Source organism: Aquarana catesbeiana, linkage group LG09 (genome assembly GCF_042186555.1).
Source record: "Aquarana catesbeiana isolate 2022-GZ linkage group LG09, ASM4218655v1, whole genome shotgun sequence".
NCBI classification, from domain to species: Eukaryota; Metazoa; Chordata; class Amphibia; order Anura; family Ranidae; genus Aquarana; species Aquarana catesbeiana.
This window is the reverse complement of record NC_133332.1, coordinates 74,874,521-74,894,402: the sequence shown is the minus strand read 5'-3', so window position 1 is coordinate 74,894,402 and position 19,882 is coordinate 74,874,521. Positions and strand designations below refer to the sequence as shown.

Below are 19,882 nucleotides of genomic sequence, written 5' to 3'. Positions count from 1 at the left end.
AAAGGACGCAAATTTAGTTTGGGTACAGCATTGCATGACCGCGCAATTAGCAGTTAAAGCGACGCAGTGCCAAATTGGAAAAAGACCTCTGGTCCTTAGGCAGCATAATGGTCCGGGGCTCAAGTGGTTAACCTTAAAATGCGTAGAGGGTTCTTTACTGTAAGAGCGGTAAGGATGTGGAATGCTCCTAATCTCTTAATTCTTAATTCTCTTTTTTTTAACAATAGATTTTTATTGAAGGGATTTTCTTAACAATACAGATTGACATTGTCACGATAATTATTGTGACTAACTTCTTTGCAATAGTTCTTTAGAATATTCTTATACAAATACAGTAATTGATAGCCTGAACCAGCCTACCCCTATTGGGTTCAAACTGCAGGCATGGATAGACCATCAATTGCATTAATTAGTTGAATACAGAAAATTGTAAGGAAAACATACATTTTTTATATATATATATATATATATATATATATATATATATATATATATATATATATATTAAATTAACTGAACAAAACTTGTTGCATAGGTTAATAAAGTGGGTAATTCTTAATTCTCTTAAGCAGTGGTTTCAGCAGGGAGCATAGATAATTTCCAAAAACTATTAGATAGGCACCTAAATGACCACAAAAGACAGGGATACACAATAGACTTGTGCACACTGAAATATTTAGTTTCAGAATTTCGTTTTCGTCCGAAAAATAAATGTAGTTACTCCTGAAATTCGTTTTTATTTATTTCATTTTTCGTTAAAAATTGCATTCTTCCGAAAATCCAAATTAATTAAGGTCGAATCTGTCATTGAAGGCTTATGGTGTCTGTCGAATGTTCAAAGAAGATTAGACGGAGCAGCTAAACTGTACATGTACATTTCAGGTTGAATTTTCCGCCTACAAGCTAGCTGTAGTAGAATTCTAATGTTGTATGACTAGTAATAATTATAATTATATTTCTTAATTATTTTACTAATCAACCAACATTAGAATTATAGAATATAGCCTATGGGCGGATGCATTTGACCGGAAATGTACGATTGCAGCGTTGTACAGTTTAGCTGCTCCGTCGAATCTTCTTAGAACTTTCGACAGACACCATAAGCCAAAGATTCGATGTCTGTACGTTTTTCGTTGCTTTGTCGAATCTTCGTCGTTCATGTTGAATGGTCTACTCTACTCCAACAGTCAGCCAACTTTCACATTCGTTTCTCAATCTCCAAGTGCAATGGCGGGCGCGACATCCGCCGCTGTGTCAAATATTGATATGACATTATAATATAGAATCTATAATAATAAATCCCCCCCCCACAACACGGGCAGCCTCTGAGGCTATCACAACACTAGCAACACTAGTATCACTATCAAGTTCACAACACTAACACAATAGCAGCAGATTATTATGAAAAAGTTAAGTTGAGCTGTAGCTTGCTTCACTATTGTTCTGCTGCTGTGCTTATGCTTAGTTGCTAAATAATTCAGGTTCTCTGACAAACAGACCAGCTAAGATTGACTGTCTTCTGAAATGATTCAGTGTGTGTGTCTCTCTCTGCTAGCAAATCGTAAGTGAAAGTAAGTTGGCTGTACGTGTGTACTTAGTTCTAGCTATTTTACTGCCCCTCCTCTTACAATCGGCCAATAACATTCATCATCATCATTATTTTTATTTTACTTCCCCCACCCAATTCCAGCAGCGATCTTTTCTCTCAATGTCAAATCTTTTCTCTATATGTAGAATAATCTTGGACTAATATAGTTAATGTTAGGCACATTCGACCACAGGTTCGATAGACACAGATTGTTATTGTCAGCATCATGTCAAATCTCCTATCTATATCAAACTGTTGTCACGACGAAAACAAAAATAAAGCATTTGTTTATGTCGGATCTTTCAGTTTTCGGATTCTGCACTTTCGTTATCGTTTATTAAAATGATAACGAAAATATCTGAAATTCGGACGAAAATGCATTCGGACGAAAACAAATGCACAATGTAATATTGACATAAAAGCACACACACAGGTTGGACTTGTACCTTTTTTTCAACCTTACCAACTATGTAAGTATTATAATTGTCAGCAGGTGGCTGTTACAATGACAGCAGAGCTCCACTCTTTGTGGAGCCATGATCTCCCAGTGTAATCGGGAGGACTGAGTTGTCATTTTGACAATTCAGCTCTTCATAGTACAGAAGATGGCGGAGGTGATGTAAAGGCAGACGAGTCTACTGGCCCAACTGTGCAGTGCCAAAAGGCGGGTGCCTCTCCTTCCTCCGCCTAAGCCTGGTTCTGATTTTAGCAATACATGCAGGAGATCGGATTACATAGTTGAGCTCTTTGCATTTTCCAGTGGACGTAATCATTGATTTAGATTTGATGCCTATGTGAGATGTTATGGAGGTTTTACATACTATATCTAATAGGGAAAAAAGCACCTGCAATTTCCTTTCACTGACTGGGGGGTCCTGTGGTTCACACATAATCATTGTTCCTAGGGGGTCTTATTTAAAAATAATCTCTCAGAAAACAAATATGGGAAATTACATTGTTTTTTCGTTTTCTAAATGTGCTGTCATTTTTATTCTTAACCCATTTCCAATCTTATAATGTATATAAGGTGGGCATCGGGGCTCAGTTCTCTCACAAATGTGTCAAGGGTGGCATGAGGTTGTGTGCTAAAAGCATGTCCCCAGCAAACTGGCCGACCTGTCCTGACAGCTTCCGGGATGGGTTCCTGACCATGTGACCACAGTGAGCGCCAATCACAATGGTCACATTGAACAGAAGTTGTTACACCTCCTGGGCATTGAAGCCTACTTAAAGGGGCCACCAGGAGGTGGAATTATTGAGTTAAAACAGTATTAAACCCAAAAACAAAAACTGAATATATTGCAACTTGACAATTCATAAAATATAAACGCTAACATTAAAATTTCTCCTATTTGCTCTCCTCTTTGGTCTGTTAAAGTAGAAGCATTGCCGAAGCTCTTTTGGCTATACTTCTCCTGGGGATCACAGGAGTGCAGTTCATTCTGCACTCCTATGACCAGTTTTCGCCTGCTGTGTGCCGACGTCACAGAGCCAGTCCAGGCTCTAAAAAGATCTTGATCATCTGGTTGAGAACAACCCAAAATCCTGGACCGGCCACTGGCTCAGCACCCCAGCGAGCTTCTGAGAGCCTGAGCCAGCCACTCCCATTCCCTCCACAGTTCAGTGTTTCAGTGAACGCTGGAGGGGCAGAGCAGAGAGCTGGTGACTGACAGCCACTAACTTTTTGCTCACAGAACACTGAGAACTGAGCGATCAGGGGTCTTTGATCATCCAGTTTTCAATCTTAGCCTCGGCAGGGGACAGATTTAGCATCGGACTGATGCTGCATCCACCGAGGCGAGTATAATTTTTTTTAATTTTGTTAACCCGTACATCTTTCAAATATACCATTAAAAGTGTTTTATTATCTTTATTCAAAAGGTGCAAAAAATTAAATAGCTGTTCATCCAGCTAGAGATGTTGTGAGATTACAACTTCCTATACTCTCTGCCTCTGGACTGTTATCAGTTAGCATAGTTCCCTGCTATATCTGTGGACTACAAAACTCCTCCCCCTTTAATGGAGAAGAGAAGGGGGCATTACGTAGCTGTAACACATTCCCTGTCCTAGGGTGACAATGCTGCACAGTATGGTTATCACCAATGACAGGAAGAGAGTTAATGAAACAATTACCATATTTAACAACTTCCGGACCACCCACCGTTATACGTCAGTACTTTGAAGAGGATTATCGTTGTTATGGCAGCAGCTAGCTGCCATAACCCCAGTATCATCTTCTTCAGCGGGCGGTCTGCTTCAAGATAAAAATGGTCTCTGCTAGGGTTGTCCCGATACCGATACTAGTATCGGTATCGGCACCGATACCGAGCATTTGCCCAAGTACTTGTACTCGGGCAAATGCTCCCGATGCTTCCCCCGATACCTAAAAGTCAGCTGTGATCGGCACATGGGGGAGATACAAGCTTCTCCCCCAGCGGCTTTCAGCTGCTTTAGTGACATACAGCGGTGATCGGTCACCGCTGTATGTCACTGCATCCTCCTCCATGCCCCCTCCTTTCCTCTGTGCCTCTCCGCTGTCCCCCTCCGCTGTCCCCTCCGTTCCTCTTTCCTTCCCTGTGCCTCTCCGCTGTCCCCTCCATTCCTCTTTCCTTCCCTGTGCCTCTCCGCTGTCCCCTCCGTTCCCCCCTCCTTCTCTGCCCCCCTCCGTTCTCCCCCTCCGTCCTCCTCCTCCTTCCTTTGTGAATAGACAGAGTCAGCTGACTCTGTCCATTCACATAACTGAAACATTGTAATCTCTTGTGATTACTATGTGTCAGTTTATGAATGGAGAGGAGCCGCTGTCTTCTCTCCATTCATTCTCAGTGCAGCTGAGGCTGCGGAGAAAGGGACTGGGGAATCTCTATCCTCGGTCTCTTTCTCTGTCTCAAGGGGGAGATATCAGAGGTCTGTTAAGACCCCTGATATCTCACCAAAGCCCCCCAACAGGGCTGATTAAAAAAAAAACAAAAACAAAAAAACACATATTGCAATAAAGAATAAAAAAAAATTATTGTAAAAAATAAAAATTGTAAATTAAAAAAAAAAAAAAAAAAAAAAAAAAAAAACACACACCCACACATACACCGTTCACCCCCAAGCCCCCCCCCCCCCCAAAAAAAAAAAAAAAAAAAAAAAAAACACTGTTAAAAAAAAAAAATAAAAAAAAACACTGTCACGTGACATAAAAAAAAGTATCGGTATTTGGTATCGGCGAGTACTTGAAAAAAAGTATCGGTACTTGTACTCGGTCCTGAAAAAGTGGTATCGGGACAACCCTAGTCTCTGCGGCGGATTCGCCGCAAGATCACTTATTAGCAGCGGGAGAGGGCCAGGATGTTTACATTCCTTGTAATAGGAATAAAAGTGACAGAATTTTTTTTTTTTTTTTAAAGAACAGTGTAGCAATAAAAAGGTAAAATAAATAAGAACAGTTTTTTTTTAAATGCGCCCAGTCCCGACGAGTTCGCGCGCAGAAGCAAATGCATACATGAGTAGCGCCCGCATATGAAAACAGTGTTCAAACCACACATGTGAGGTATCGTCGCGATCGGTAAAGCGAGAGCAATAATTCTATCCCTAGACCTTCTCTGTAACTCAAAACATGCAACCTGTAGATTTTTTTAAATATCGCCTATGGAGACTTTTAAGGGTAAAAGTTTGTTGCCATTCCACGAGCTGGCACAATTTTGAAGCGTGACATGTTGGATAACAATTTACTCGGCATAATATTATCTTTCACAATATAAAAAAAAAAATGGACTAACTTTACTGTTGTCTTATTTAATTCAAAAAAGTTTATTTTTTTCCAAAAAAAGTGCGCTGCGCAAATACGGTGTGACAGAAAGTATTGCAATGACTGCCATTTTATTCTCTATGGTGTTAGAAAAAAAAAAGTATAAGGTTTGGAGGTTCTAAGTAATTTTCTAGCAAAAAATCCCTGTTTTTAACTTGTAAACAAATCTCAGAAAGAGGATCTGTCTTTAAGTGGTTAAAACAATGTGACATTTTTCCCTTTATTTTCATCTAGTGATTAAGACACCACATCTATGAACTTGCAAGCTGCAATATAATATTTTTTTTTGGGGGGGGGGAATTATTACTGCTTCATTGTAATATTTAATTAACTACTTGCCCAGGACAAGCGTGTGCATCTCAAATGTGTGGACAGCTGAAATACATGTGCTTGTTCCAGGCCAATGACTAAACCGTAAAGCATGGATAATGATGACAGATCCAGAGCACATACCTTTAGAAACACCTCGGCAATGGCAGTTCTCCTATTTCTGTAATGGCAGCTCCTCTTTAATGAACTAAATAAACGAAAAGAATGATCGTTTGATTGGCAGCAGGCAGAAGGCTTCTTCATGACCTACTTTTCTATAAGCTTCACCTGCCCAATCCTGTTACTTCACATTGTTCCCTCTTAGCACATATCTGACTACCTGTATCAGCTCTAACATTCTGGATCATCTCTGGCTGCCTCTGCTGTAAAAGGAAATGTACACTCTTCTTATAGTTAGGCAATTCATTATTTTTAGCATAGAAATAACTTTTTGGAGCTAAGTTTCATGTCAATTTAATTTTTTTTTTTTTTTTTTAATCTGGTAAATGTGAAATGTTAGATGTGAATATTGGAGTTGCTCTTTAAGTTTAAAGTGTAACTTAAGTTAATACTATATTATTTTTTTTTTTATTTGCTACCTTTTTTACCCCACGAAAATGGAGTTACCCTTTAAGTAACATATGAGAGGGGTCAACAACAGTTTTTTTTCTGGATTCTTTCCAATTATACCCAATAATATTTTGTTTACAGCTGTGAGTCTCATCCCTTTATTATGCACACCTCTATAAGACTCCATGTTAGGTTTCAATTAGAGATACAGTTAGGTTTCAATTAGAGATACCGCTGGTGTGCTCTATTTTTAGGAAACTCAGAATGCTTTGCAAAACCAGTGCCATGAATCTTCACACTGGACCTTGTGCAACTTGGATTGTGTGCCTCTCCGCTCTTCCTCCAAACTCAGGGATCTTGATTTCAAAATCAAATGCAACATTTACTTTCATTTGAAAAGAGAAACTTTGGACCACTGAGCAACAGCTCCAGTCCTTTTTCTCCAGGTAACGTCCCTGAAATCTCTGGTTCATGAGTGGCTTGACACAAGGAATATGACTGTTGTAGCCTATGTCCTGGATATGTCTGTGTGTGGTGGCTCTTGAAGCACTGACACCAGCCGTAGTCCACTACTTGTGAATATTCCCCAAATTCTTGAATGGCCTTTGCTTCACGATCCTCTCAAGGCTGTGGTTATCTCTGTTGCTTGTGCACCTTTTTCTACCACATTTTTTTTCCTTCCACTCAGCTATGTGCTAAATATGCTTGGATACAGTACTCTGTGAACAGCCAGCTTCTTTAGCCTTGACTTTTTGTGACTTACCCTCCTTGTGTTAGGTGTCAATGACTGTCTTCTGAACAACTTTCAAGTAAGCAGTCTTCCCCATGATCGTGTAACCTACTGAACTAGGCTGAGAGACCATTTAGAGGCTCAGAAAACCTTTGTTTTGAGTTAATTAGCTGATTAAAGTGTGACACCACGTCTCTACAATATTGAACCTTTTCCCAATATTGTCATTTTCTAGGATACTGAATCTTGGGTTTTCACTAAGCCATAGTCATCAAAATTAAAAGAAAGAAATGCTTGAAATATATCACTCTGTGTGTAACTCATCTATTCAATATATGCCTTTAAATTGATTTTGAAATAAATTAACTTTTTGATGATATTCTAATCTTTTGAGGTGTGTGTGTGTATGTGTATATATATATATATATATATATATATATATATATATATGCGCCTCATGCACATTTCGTCTACTGAAATATTTTCATTAGACTAAATTAACACTATTTTAGTTGACTCAAACGAAAATTCAGATGACTAAAATATGACTAAAACAAAAATGGCATTTTAGTCAGATGACTATGACTAAGGCTAGGTTCACACTGCTGCGAATTCTATTGCGAATTTGAGCCGTTGCGATCGCTCAAATTCGCAAGTCATTTAAATTACATAGATTAACATTAGTGCCGTTCACATCGACGCGTTGCGAATATAACCTGCGTGAAAAAAAGGTCCTGTGCGAGTTTACTGCGTTGCGTTGCGAATTTAGTCTCCATAGACATCAATGTAAATCGTTCTTGAATCGCATTGATTGGTTCACATATGTGCGAATTCCACCACACTACTCTCCACAAAAACCAGGAAGTACACAGGAAGTTAAGACCCTTTTTTTTTTTACATTATGATTCCATTGGCTAGACTATCAATCGCAGCTATATCCAACTCCTGAAAATCGCGGTAAAATCGCGGTAAAATCGCGGTAAATTCGCGGTAAAATCGCGGTAAATTCGCACTGCAGCAGTGTGAACCTAGCCTAAAACTAAATCGAAATTTGACGTCAAAATTAACACTGCTGTAACACAAAAGAATACGTAGGTGGGCATCTACTAAGGTGCTGAAAGAAACACAAAATAAGAAAAAAGCTTTGCTTATATTTCTTTTTCTTAATATTTACTGTTGGTAATATATTCAGGTAATATGTGCAATATCATTACAGCCAAAAGAGTTTATTATTATTTTTTTTTAATGCATTTTGAAGTTGCGCTTCTGTTTGTCAAAAAGAAACATTTTTATTTACTATGCAGGGGTCTGTGTGTTTTGCTGATACTATAGCCATTGGATAAGGATCTATACTAACTGGGAAATAATAAACTGATTATTTGGCTAGACTTAGGCTGGATTCACACCTATGCATTGTTAGTGCTTTTTGCATTTTGCAGATTTGCACTACAGTCCATTTAACATGGTTTCCTATGGAACACGTTCTGTTGTGCAAATCTGCAAAATGCAAAAAGCACTAAAAATGCATAGGTGTGAATCCAGCCTAACAGGATTGACAGACACAGTGAAAGCAAAGGTGTCATCTCACCGACAGGGAGTAAAGATCTTACCTCCCATGGTTTGACAATGACGGTTCTCTTAGGCTGGATTCACACCTATGCAGTTTTAGTGCTTTTTGCATTTTGCAGATTTGCGCTACAGTCCATTTAACATGGTTTCTTATGGAACACGTTCTGTAGTGCAAATCTGCAAAAAGCACTAAAACTGCATAGGTGTGAATCCAGCCTTATACCTCCTCCTGTCTTTATTGAGTGGACTTACTGACACCTGACATCTGATCTGCCCGCATATTCCCCATTCCAAGAGACAGCTGAGTCTCTTTGGGGAGGATTTCATTGTTTGCATCTTCTACCTCAGTGCAGTTCCAGCTCTTTTATTGTACAGCTACATTGCTGATCCTGCAGCAGTGATCCATCCAGGCTTCAACTTTCTGTGACACCCACCTTGAATTACAGGCACTTCCTGTCCTTGGAGTGAACATTCAATGGCAGGTCCATGAACAGCAACCTTTACACGGCTTTTCAGCAGTGACTACATATTTGCAATCTTCATTGTGCAATCTGTGCTTTATACTGTTCACCTCCATTGAAGTTTTAATCATTGAAGTTTGGTCCATCCAGGCTTCAGCTTTCTGTGACACCCACCTTGAATTACAGGCACTTCCTGTCCTTGGGGTGACCAATCAATGACAGGTCCATGAACAGCAACTTACACGTGGCTTTTCAGCAGTGACTACCAATTTGGAATCCTCATTGTGCAATCTATGCTTTATATTGTTCACCTCCATTGAAGTTCAATCTTTTTTTTCCCCATGTCCTGGTGGTGTGAATGGAAGACTTGCATTAATGAGGTGTGCTGCTAGCAGCTCTTTGTACCCACTTTGACAACGTTGTCTTTTTAATATTTTGTACTGGTGGTAGTGTGGTATTTTTTATCTTAATGTTACTCATTGCTACATTATCTTCAATAAAGTATAATATTTTTCTTTAACCCTGGTGTCTCTATAGAAGGTTACTGTGAGGATCTGCTATCCTCAACTTTTTTCCATATGCCTTTCCTTCAAAGAGACCACACCTGATGTAATCAGGAGGTATAGGGATAAGGTGTAGGGGGGGATAATTCCATATGAATGAATGAATGAATGAATGATTTGTATAGCGCTGCAAATGCGAACTGAATCGCCTCAAGGCTATGTATTTGGTGATCCTCTATTTTCAGTATATGGCTATTGCAGTGGTGATTTTTATTCCTTTGTTTATTATATACCATAGAGGGGCGTTTAGAGACAGAAATGTGAAATGTCAAACGCCTGTAAAAAGAGGCTTTTTCCATGTCCAGTGTGCTAAAATAGAATTGTGCCCAAGTAATTATAGTTTTAGTTTTTTTTCACAGAATGCTGTATAACAGGTTTTAGGTAGAATACCTATTACACGTTATGATAATATTTTACTGCTGTTGGTGGTTTACAGTATAAAGTAAACTTGTTGGGAAAAAAAATGGTAGTTACCACTTTCTACTTCCAGGATTCTCACCAAAATGTTACCTGTAATTGTTGACAGTAGTAATATAGCAGTGCCACTTCCAACTTTCCTCTTTACTTATTTCACGGTTAGGGATGAGCCGAACACCCCCCGGTTCGGTTCGCACCAGAACCTGCGAACGGACCGAAAATTCACACGAACGTTAGAGCCCTATTGACGTCTATGGGACTCGAACGTTCAAAATCAAAAGTGCTCATTTTAAAGGCTAATTTGGCTAAAAGGGTTTGGGGACCCAGGTCCTGCCCCAGGGGACATGTATCAATGCAAAAAAAACTTTTAAAAGCGGCCGTTTTTTCGGGAGCAGTGATTTTAATGATGCCTAAAGTAAAAAAAAAAAAAAAAAAAAAAAAAAGTGAAATCTTCCTTTAAATATCATACCTGGGGGGTGTCTATAGTATGCCTGTAAAGTGGCGCGTGTTTCCCGTGCTTAGAACAGTCCCTGCACAAAATGACATTTTTAAAGGAAAAAAAGTCATTTAAAACTGCTTGCTTAATGTAATGTCGGGTCCTGGCAATATGGATGAAAATCAGTGAGACAAATGGCATGGGTACCCCCAAGTCCATTACCGGGCCCTTTGGGTCTTGTATGGCTATTAAGGGGAACCCCGCACCCAAATTAAAAAAGGAAAGGTGTGGGGCCCCCAGGCCCTATATACTCTGAACAGCAGTATACAGGCGGTGCAAACAAGACAGGGACTGTAGGTTTGTTGTTGAGTAGAATCTGTTTGTAATTTTGAACTGGTACATTTTTAACGTGTTTAGCTCCAGCCAAAAAATCTATTTTAAGCTTTTTGGAAAACCTAGGGAAGGGTTATCACCCCTGTGACATTTGTTTTGCTGTCTGTGCTCCTCTTCAGAAGATTTCACCTCACTTTTTGTCCCAATGACAAATGTTTTTTGAAAATTTGGGTTTTTTTTGTGAAACAAGGATTGGTGATAAAGCATCAGTGGAAAGGAGAAAAGTTTTTCCCATATTAACTCCAAGAGAGAATTTCTTTTCCTAGGGGTACATTTCATCTCACTTCCTGTTGTCTCCTTCCGTTTGCAAGTAGGAGTTGTTTGTAAGTTGTAGGGGCCTGCCCTATATACTCAGCAGAAATTTGGGCCTTAGGTGTTGTTGTGGCCACAACACTGTAAGCCCTCACAGGGCCCTGCTGTGAAATATTAGATCAACAATTGTAATTACATGCCCCTGTTGAACAGGGGCAGAAAAATTGGGCCTTTTGTGGCGGTGGTGCTGGTGCCACAACACTGTAAGTCCTCACAGATACTCTTGGTGGGCGCAGAAACGGGCCCTGCTGTGAAATATTAGATCAAGAATTCTAATTACATGTCCCTGTTAAACAGGGGCTGAAAAATTGGGCCTTAGGCACTGGTGCTGGTGCCACAACACTGCAACCCCCCACAGATACTCTAGTTGGAGCGCAGGAACTAGCCCCGCTGCAAAGAATTGCATCAAAAATTGTAATTACACACCCCTGGGCCTTTGGTGGTGGTGATGCTGGTGCCACAACACTGTAAGTCCTCACAGATACTCTTGGTGGGCGCAGAAACGGGCCCTGCTGTGAAATATTAGATCAAGAATTCTAATTACATGTCCCTGTTAAACAGGGGCTGAAAAATTGGGCCTTAGGCACTGGTGGCGGGACTGACGGCGCCCAGAACCAAAAATGTTCTTACAAGCTATCATCATGATCATTGAGGAGGAAGAGGATAATTACTCAGTATAACAGGATAGTCACTCAGCATCAGCATAGGCAGTCTTTGAAGGGATCTGACATTTCAAAAAAATGCATTCGGTTACATCAGCATCAGGTGCTTGGTAGCTGGTGGTGATCCAAGACTGATTCATTTTTATGAAGGTCAGTCGATCGACCGAGTCGGTGGACAGACGCACCCTGTAATCGGTTACAAAGCCTCCAGCAGCACTGAATGTGCATTCTGAAAGAACGCTGGATGCAGGACACGCCAGTAGCTCAATTGCATACTGTGCAAGCTCTGGCCAGTGATCCATCCTCAAGACCCAGTAACCCAGAGGATTTTCGGTGGGAAAGGTGTCCAAGTCAGATCTTGCCCCTAGGTATTCCTGCACCATGTAAAACAGACGCTGGCGATGGTTGCTGGAGCCGATCATACCTTGGGGCTGCGGACTAAAAAATTGTCTGAACGCATCGGTCAGACGGCCACCTTCTCCACTGCTCCTTCTTTGACTGACCGAAGCCTCAGCAACATGTTGTCCAGAAACAGGAGTTTGTAACCTCCCAGTCTCTGGGAACGCATTGCACAGACCTTTCTGCAAGGCCTCCTGAAGATGTTTCATCCTCTGCTCCCTCTGCGACGGCAAGCTAAGATCCGCAACCTTACCCTTGTAATGTGGATCAAGGAGGGTTGCCAGCCAGTAACGATCCCCCTCCTTGATACCATGGATACGAGGATCCTTCCGCAGGCTTTGCGGGATCAGGGAGGCCTTGCAGCATAGGTTTGCTGAGGCATTCGGTCCGGAGTCCTCTGGGTCACTAAGGACGACATGATCCACAGCCACCTCCTCCCAGCCACGTACAAGTCCATGTGTTTCTTGGGACTGTAAATGATCCCTTAAAGACTGCTGCTGATGCTGAGTGCCAGGCTCCACCTCCATACTGACACAATCCTCCTCCTCCTCCTCCTCCTCATCTTCCTGTGTGATCGGCGGGCATGCAGAAACACTGTCTGGATAAAGGGGGCCTTGAGAGCTAAGGAAGTCCTCCTCTTCCTGTCTTTGTTCTGCCTCAATTGCCCTGTCCATTATTCCATGCAGCGTGTGCTCCAACAGGTGGACAAGGGAGACAGTGTCACTGATGCATGCACTGTCACTGCTCACCATCCTCATGGCCTCCTCAAATGGTGACAGGACAGTGCATGCATCCCTGATCATGGCCCATTGGCATGGGGAAAAAAAATACAAGCTCCCCTGACCCTGTCCTGGTGCCATATTTGCACAGGTAGTCATTGATGGCCCTCTGCTGCGTGTGCAGCGGCTGCAGCATGGCCAACGTTGAGTTCCACCTGGTGGGCATGTCACAGATTACAAGAACATATTTGGGGGGCACACCATACAATGCATTTAAATTCAAGATGGTGCTGCTGTAAGACCTATAAACAGTACAAAATATTTTACAGCGCACACATACAAGAATGACATTTCCTGCAGGGCTAGTTAAAAACACCTGAACACCTGAACATATTCAAAAAATACGGGGGTTTGGTCACACTATATGGTCATATAGTGCTAAGCCCACTTACTGCGACAAAGTACCCCGAATTAGTGGGTCACAGATTAGGCGGTTCTTGGGCAGGTTAAATTCCTTTTGGAGGTCTGCCAGCCGAGCACTGGCATTATATGACCGGCAGAAATGCACACAGACTTTCCTGGCCTGCCTCAGGACATCCTGTAAGCCCGGGTACCTGCCCAGGAACCGCTGCACCACCAAGTTAAGGACGTGAGCCAAACAGGGCACAAGGGTCATTTGTTCCTGACGGAGGGCGGAGGCTTTGCCATTGTTGCAAACCACCATTCCTGCCTTAAGTTGGCGTGGCATCAACCACCTCTAAACCTGCCCCTGCAGAGCTGACAGAACCTCTGCTCCAGTGTGGCTCCTGTCCCCCAAGCACACCAGCTCAAGCACCGCATGGCATCTTTTGACCTGCATACTTGAGTAGCCCCTTGAACGCCTACAGAGCACCGCTGGTTCCGAGGACAAAGCACAGGAAGAGGCCATAGAGGAAGAGGAGGGGGTGGAGGAGAGAGATGTGTCAGAATCATTAGTAGTGGCATTTTGGAGGCGTGGTGGCGGAACAACCTCCAACACTACTGCAGCTTGTCCTGCATCCTTCCCAGCTGCCAGCAGAGTGACCCAATGCGCCGTGAAACTTAGGTAATGTCCCTGTCCATGCCTGCTGGACCATTAGTCAGCGGTAATATGCACCTTACCGCTGACCGCCCTGTCCAGCGAGGCATGGACATTGCCTTCCACATGCCGGTAGAGAGCCGGAATCACCTTCCATGAGAACAAGTGGCGTTTGGGTACGTGCCACCGAGGAACTGCACTTTCCACAGACTCACGGAAGGGGGCAGAGTCTACCAACTGAAAAGGTAGCAGTTGAAGTGCTAGCAATTTTGCCAAGCTAGCATCCAACCGCTGGGCATGTGGATGGCTGGGAGCGAACTTCTTTCGGCGGTGCAGCAGCTGGGGCAGGGAAATTTGCCTGGTACAATCTGACGTTGGTGTACCGAAAGCAGATTGCCCACAAGTACTTGGCTGTGACACACCTAATTCTACACCTTCATTCCTCTCAGTGCAGGTCTCAGAGAGGACTGAAGGTATAGTGGGGTTGGAGATCTCAGCTGATGAGGAGCAAGGAGAGGTCCTCTTTGTTCTTTGGTGTGGGTCTTTTAGATACGCTTGCCAATGAACTGCATGGCAGGTCAACATATGTCTAGTCAAGCATGTTGTGCCCAAGTGGGAGATGTTTTGGCCACGCGAGATACGCTTGAGACATATGTTGCAAATAGCAGCAGTGCGATCTGATGCACTCGTCTCAAAAAAGGCCCACACCAAAGAACTTTTGGAATAACGTGCAGAGACAGCAGCACCTTGCACATGCGGAGCTTTGCGGTGTGATGCAGTCAGTGTGCTGCCCTTAGGCTGGCCCCTGGAGTGCATTCTGCCTCGTTGGTGATGTGCCTCCTCCTCTCTCCTATCAGGCACCCACGTTGAGTCAGTGACCTCATCATCCCCTCCCTCCTCATCACTGGAGCAAACCTGGCAGTATGCTGCAGCAGGGGGAGCATGACTGCCAGATTGCTGTCCTTCTTGGGCACCCCCTCTGTCCGTGCTCATGTTACTGCCTTCATCTAGCTCAGTATCATTATCAAAGCCTTCTTAATGCTGGGCATCCTCCTGGAGCATGTACCCAACACTGTGGTCAAACAGTTCGAGGGACTCCTCAGGAGGACATGGTGGGCCTATGGAAGGAGTCACTGATGCCATTGAGCCGAGGGAAGAGGCTGCGTTGGCAGCTGCTTTTCCAGACAAAGTACCCTAAGCATGGGTGAGAGAGGATGAGGAGGATGAGGACGGCTTGGTCATCCACTCGACCAAGTCTTCCGCATGTTGCGGCTCAACACGGCCAGCTGCCAAAAAAAAGGCCAAGCGTGTCCCACGGCCACGTGCTAATGAGGATGCACTGTCTCCACGACCAGCACTGTTGCCTCTAGACACAGAGCCTGCTTGCCCTCTTTTATTGGCTTGTGACTGTCTGCCTCTCCTTGTTGGCCTTCCAGACATACTAATGGCCTGCAGTGAGATGTAGCTGCACTAAGCTGGGATATATATATATATATATATATATATATATATATATATATATATATATACTGATACTGCAGTTAGCAAAATCAACTGCCTGCCTGTAGTATGAGAACACCACCAATCTTCTACAGGTAGCTTTAGATGAACACTGTGCAGAGGTCGCACTACACTAACTTATAGCTTTAGCTGACCACTGTGCAGAGGTCGCACTACACTAACATGTAAATAATGTAGCTGCCTGCGGTAGTGATAGGATCAGGAAAACACCACCAACCTTCTACAGGTAACTTTAGCTGAACACTGTGCAGAGGTCGCACTACACTAACGTGTAAATAATGTAGCTGCCTGCGGTAGTGATAGGATCAGGAAAACACCACCAACCTTCTACAGGTAGCTTTAGCTGAACACTGTGCAGAGATCGCACTACACTAACTTGTAGCTTTAGCTGAACACTGTTCAGAGGACGCACTACACTAACTTGTAGCTTTAGTTGAACACTGTGCAGAGGTCGCACTACACTAATTTGTAGCTTTAGCTGAACACTGTGCAGAAGACGCACTACACTAACTTGTAGCTTTAGCTGAACACTGTGCAGAGGTCGCACTACACTAACATGTAGCTTTAGCTGAACAGAGTACACTACACTAACTTGCAGCTTTAGCTGAACACTGTGCAGAGGTTGCACTACACTAATGTTAAAATAATGCCTGTGGTAGTGATAGGATCAGGAAAACACCACCAACCTTCTACAGGTAGCTTTAGCTGAACACTGTGCAGAGGATGCACTACACTAACGTGTAAATAGTGTAGCTGCCTGCGGTAGTAATAGGATCAGGAAAACACCACCAACCTTCTACAGGTAGCTTTAGCTGAACACTGTGCAGAGGTCGCACTACACTAACTTGTAGCTTTAGCTGAACACTGTGCAGAGGTTGCACTACACTAACTTGTAGCTTTAGCTGAACACTGTGAGGAGGACGCACTACACTAGCTTTAGCTGAATACTGTGCACTACACCAACTTGTAGCTTTAGCTGAACACTGTTCAGAGGTCGCACTACACTAACTTGTAGCTTTAGCTGAACACTGTGAGGAGGAAGCACTACACTAACTTGTAGCTTTAGCTGAACACTGTGCACTACACTAACTTGAAACTTTAGCTTAACACTGTTCAGAGGACGCACTACACTAACTTGTAGCTTTAGCTGAACACTGTGCAGAGGTCGCACTACACTAACTTGTAGCTTTAGCTGAACACTGTGAGGAGGACGCACTACACTAACTTGCAGCTTTAGCTGAACACTGTTCAGAGGTCGCACTACACTAACTTGTAGCTTTAGCTGAACACTGTGAGGAGGAAGCACTACACTAACTTGTAGCTTTAGCTGAACACTGTGCACTACACTAACTTGAAACTTTAGCTTAACACTGTTCAGAGGTCGCACTACACTAACTTGTAGCTTTAGCTGAACACTGTGCAGAGGTTGCACTACACTAACTTGTAGCTTTAGCTGAACACTGTGAGGAGGACGCACTACACTAGCTTTAGCTGAATACTGTGCACTACACCAACTTGTAGCTTTAGCTGAACACTGTTCAGAGGTCGCACTACACTAACTTGTAGCTTTAGCTGAACACTGTGAGGAGGAACCACTACACTAACTTGTAGCTTTAGCTGAACACTGTGCACTACACTAACTTGAAACTTTAGCTTAACACTGTTCAGAGGACGCACTACACTAACTTGTAGCTTTAGCTGAACACTGTGCAGAGGTCGCACTACACTAACTTGTAGCTTTAGCTGAACACTGTGAGGAGGACGCACTACACTAACTTGCAGCTTTAGCTGAACACTGTGAGGAGGACGCACTACACTAACTTGTAGCTTTAGCTGAACACTGTGCAGAGGTCGCACTACACTAACTTGTAGCTTTAGCTGAACACTGTGCAGAGGTCACACTAAACTAACTTGTAGCTTTAGCTGAACACTGTGAGGAGGACTCACTACACTAACTGTAAATAGTCTAGCTGCCTGACTGTGGTACTAATAGGATCAGAAGAACACCAGCAATTTTCTTCAGGTAGCTGTAAATACTGTAACAACACAAGCCTGCCTGTCAGTAGGAAGATAATAACAGGAACGGATCTAGCTAAACTGAATACAGTGTATATATATATATATATATATATATATATATATATATATATATATATATACAACATCTGGGATGCATATATATATATATACACAATACACTCAGGGCAGGACTTAGGGTGGTGGGGGCCCCTGGGCTTGATTAACTTTCGGGCCCTACCTCCTATACATTACCATATTTATCGGCATATAACACGTGTCGGCGTATAACACGCACCCCTAGTTTAGGAGGGAATTTTAAGGAAAAACACTTTTTTTTAGGAGGGAAGTTTAAGGAAAAAACTTAAATTTAAATGTCCATTAATGCAGCCTTGCACAGCGTCCATCTGCAGCCTTGTCCAGTGTCATTGCAGCCTTGTCAGTGTAGCCTTGTCATTTGCGGCCTTGCCCCAGTGTCATTTGCAGCCTTGTCATTGCAGTCTTGAAGTTTAAAAATGGTGCCGCCGAGATACAGAGTCCTGTGTATCTCGGCGGCTCTCGAGTCCTCTCAGCGGCTCTCGGGTCCTCTCGCAGTCACGAGCGGAGCCGAGAGTAGCCGAGTGTTTGGGTACAGCATCACACAACTGCAAAATTGTTAGCTAAATCAACGCAGTGTCGTATCGCAAAAAAATTATTGAAGTGCAATATATCTATTATTACATTGTTATATAAAATAAAATAGTTCAACTCACCATAAGCAGAATCATTCGGAGCCTGAGCGTGTCACTTGCCAACGTCACCTGCCTTCAGATGCGGATTGTCACTTGCCACACATTGCGGATTGTCACTTGCCACGTCACTTGTCAGCGGATGCAGGGTGTCACTTGTCAGCGGATGCAGGGTGTCACTTGCCACGTCACTTGTCAGCAATGCAGAGTGTCACTTGTCAGCGGACGGAGGGTGTCACTTGTCAGCGGATGCAGGGTGTCACTTGTCACGTCACTTGTGAGCGATGCAAGGTGTCACTTGTCAGCGGATGCAGGGTGTCACTTGTCAGTGATGCAAGGTGTCACTTCTCAGTGGATGCAGGGTGTCACTTGTCAGCGGATGCAGGGTGTCACTTGTCACGTCACTTGTCAGCGATGCAGGGTGTCACTTGTCAGCGGATGCAGGGTGTCACTTGTCAGCTGATGCAGGGTGTCACTTGCCACCGGGTCGAAGGGGGCCCTGTCAGGTAGGATGTACGGGGGCCCCATGATTTCTAACATTCAGGGGGGCCGGCAAACTCCCGCCCGCTAGCAAGCCCATTTCACCGGCACCGCTGCTTATTTCACGGCGACCGATCGGGCTTGTGTACTGCCACTTCCTGGTAGCGGTGGAACGCACCATAGGGTGGACGTGATGTAATCAGCCGAAAATGATGCAAGACATGGGAGGCAACGCGGCCATCATTTCTGGCTGATGACATCACGTCCGGCCTATGGTGCGTTCCACCGCTACCAGGAAGTGGGAGAAAGCACAAGCCTGATCGGTCACCATGAAATAAGCAGCGGTACTGACGAAACGGGCTTGCTAGCGAGCGGGTATTTACCGTGGATCCGGCCCTGCCCTCGAGGCCCCCTATAGGACGAGGCCCATGGGCTTGAGCCCAGTCAAGCCCAATTGTAAGTCCGGCCCTGAATACACTGTAAGTGCAGCTAACTGACTGACTGTCCTGCCTAATCTATCTAACTTAAATCAAATGACACTGTTTCTCTGTCTCTGTCTCTCAACGCCCAAACACACACTACACAGGGCCGCCGTGCAGGCGGCCTTATATAGTTTGGAGCGTGTACTAAACCCCCTGAGCCATAATTGGCCAAAGCCACCCTGGCTTTGGCCAATTACAGCTCTCTCTACAGACGGCGCTGTGATTGGCCAAGCATGCAGGTCATAGTGCATGCTTTGGCCAATCATCAGCCAGCAATGCACTGCGATGCCGCAGTGAATTATGGGCCGTGACGCGCCACACGAATTTGGGCGAATGGCCCATATTGTTTGCAATTCGGCGAACGGACGAACAGACATGGGTTCGACTCGAACACAAAGCTCATCCCTATTCACTGTACAAGGACCTGGCCACATAGACCCCAAGGGCTGCCTTGAGGGAAAGCAGGGTCAGTGTTGCATGACTTCCCAATTTTCTCTCCCCCAGAAGCAGATATCAGAGCAGGGGCATAGCATAGGTCAGCATACTGGTATGGAGGGTGTGGGTTTGGGTGCTTTTTTCTCTCAATTTGTTTGCTCAAATTTTCTAATAGGTGCGATTTTAATAATGTAATGAAGCAGAATTTGAAGCTGCACTTTCATAAAAACCAAGAGCGCCTT

The 19,882-nt window shown here is 43.6% G+C and overlaps 1 protein-coding gene across 4 annotated transcripts in view; it reads left to right on the top strand.

Moving 5' to 3' along the window:
- Window positions 1-19,882, top strand: part of LOC141107808 (leucine-rich repeat and fibronectin type III domain-containing protein 1-like protein) — a 170,906-nt gene that overhangs the window by 112,036 nt on the left and 38,988 nt on the right. The gene's annotated exons all lie outside the window — the stretch shown is intronic.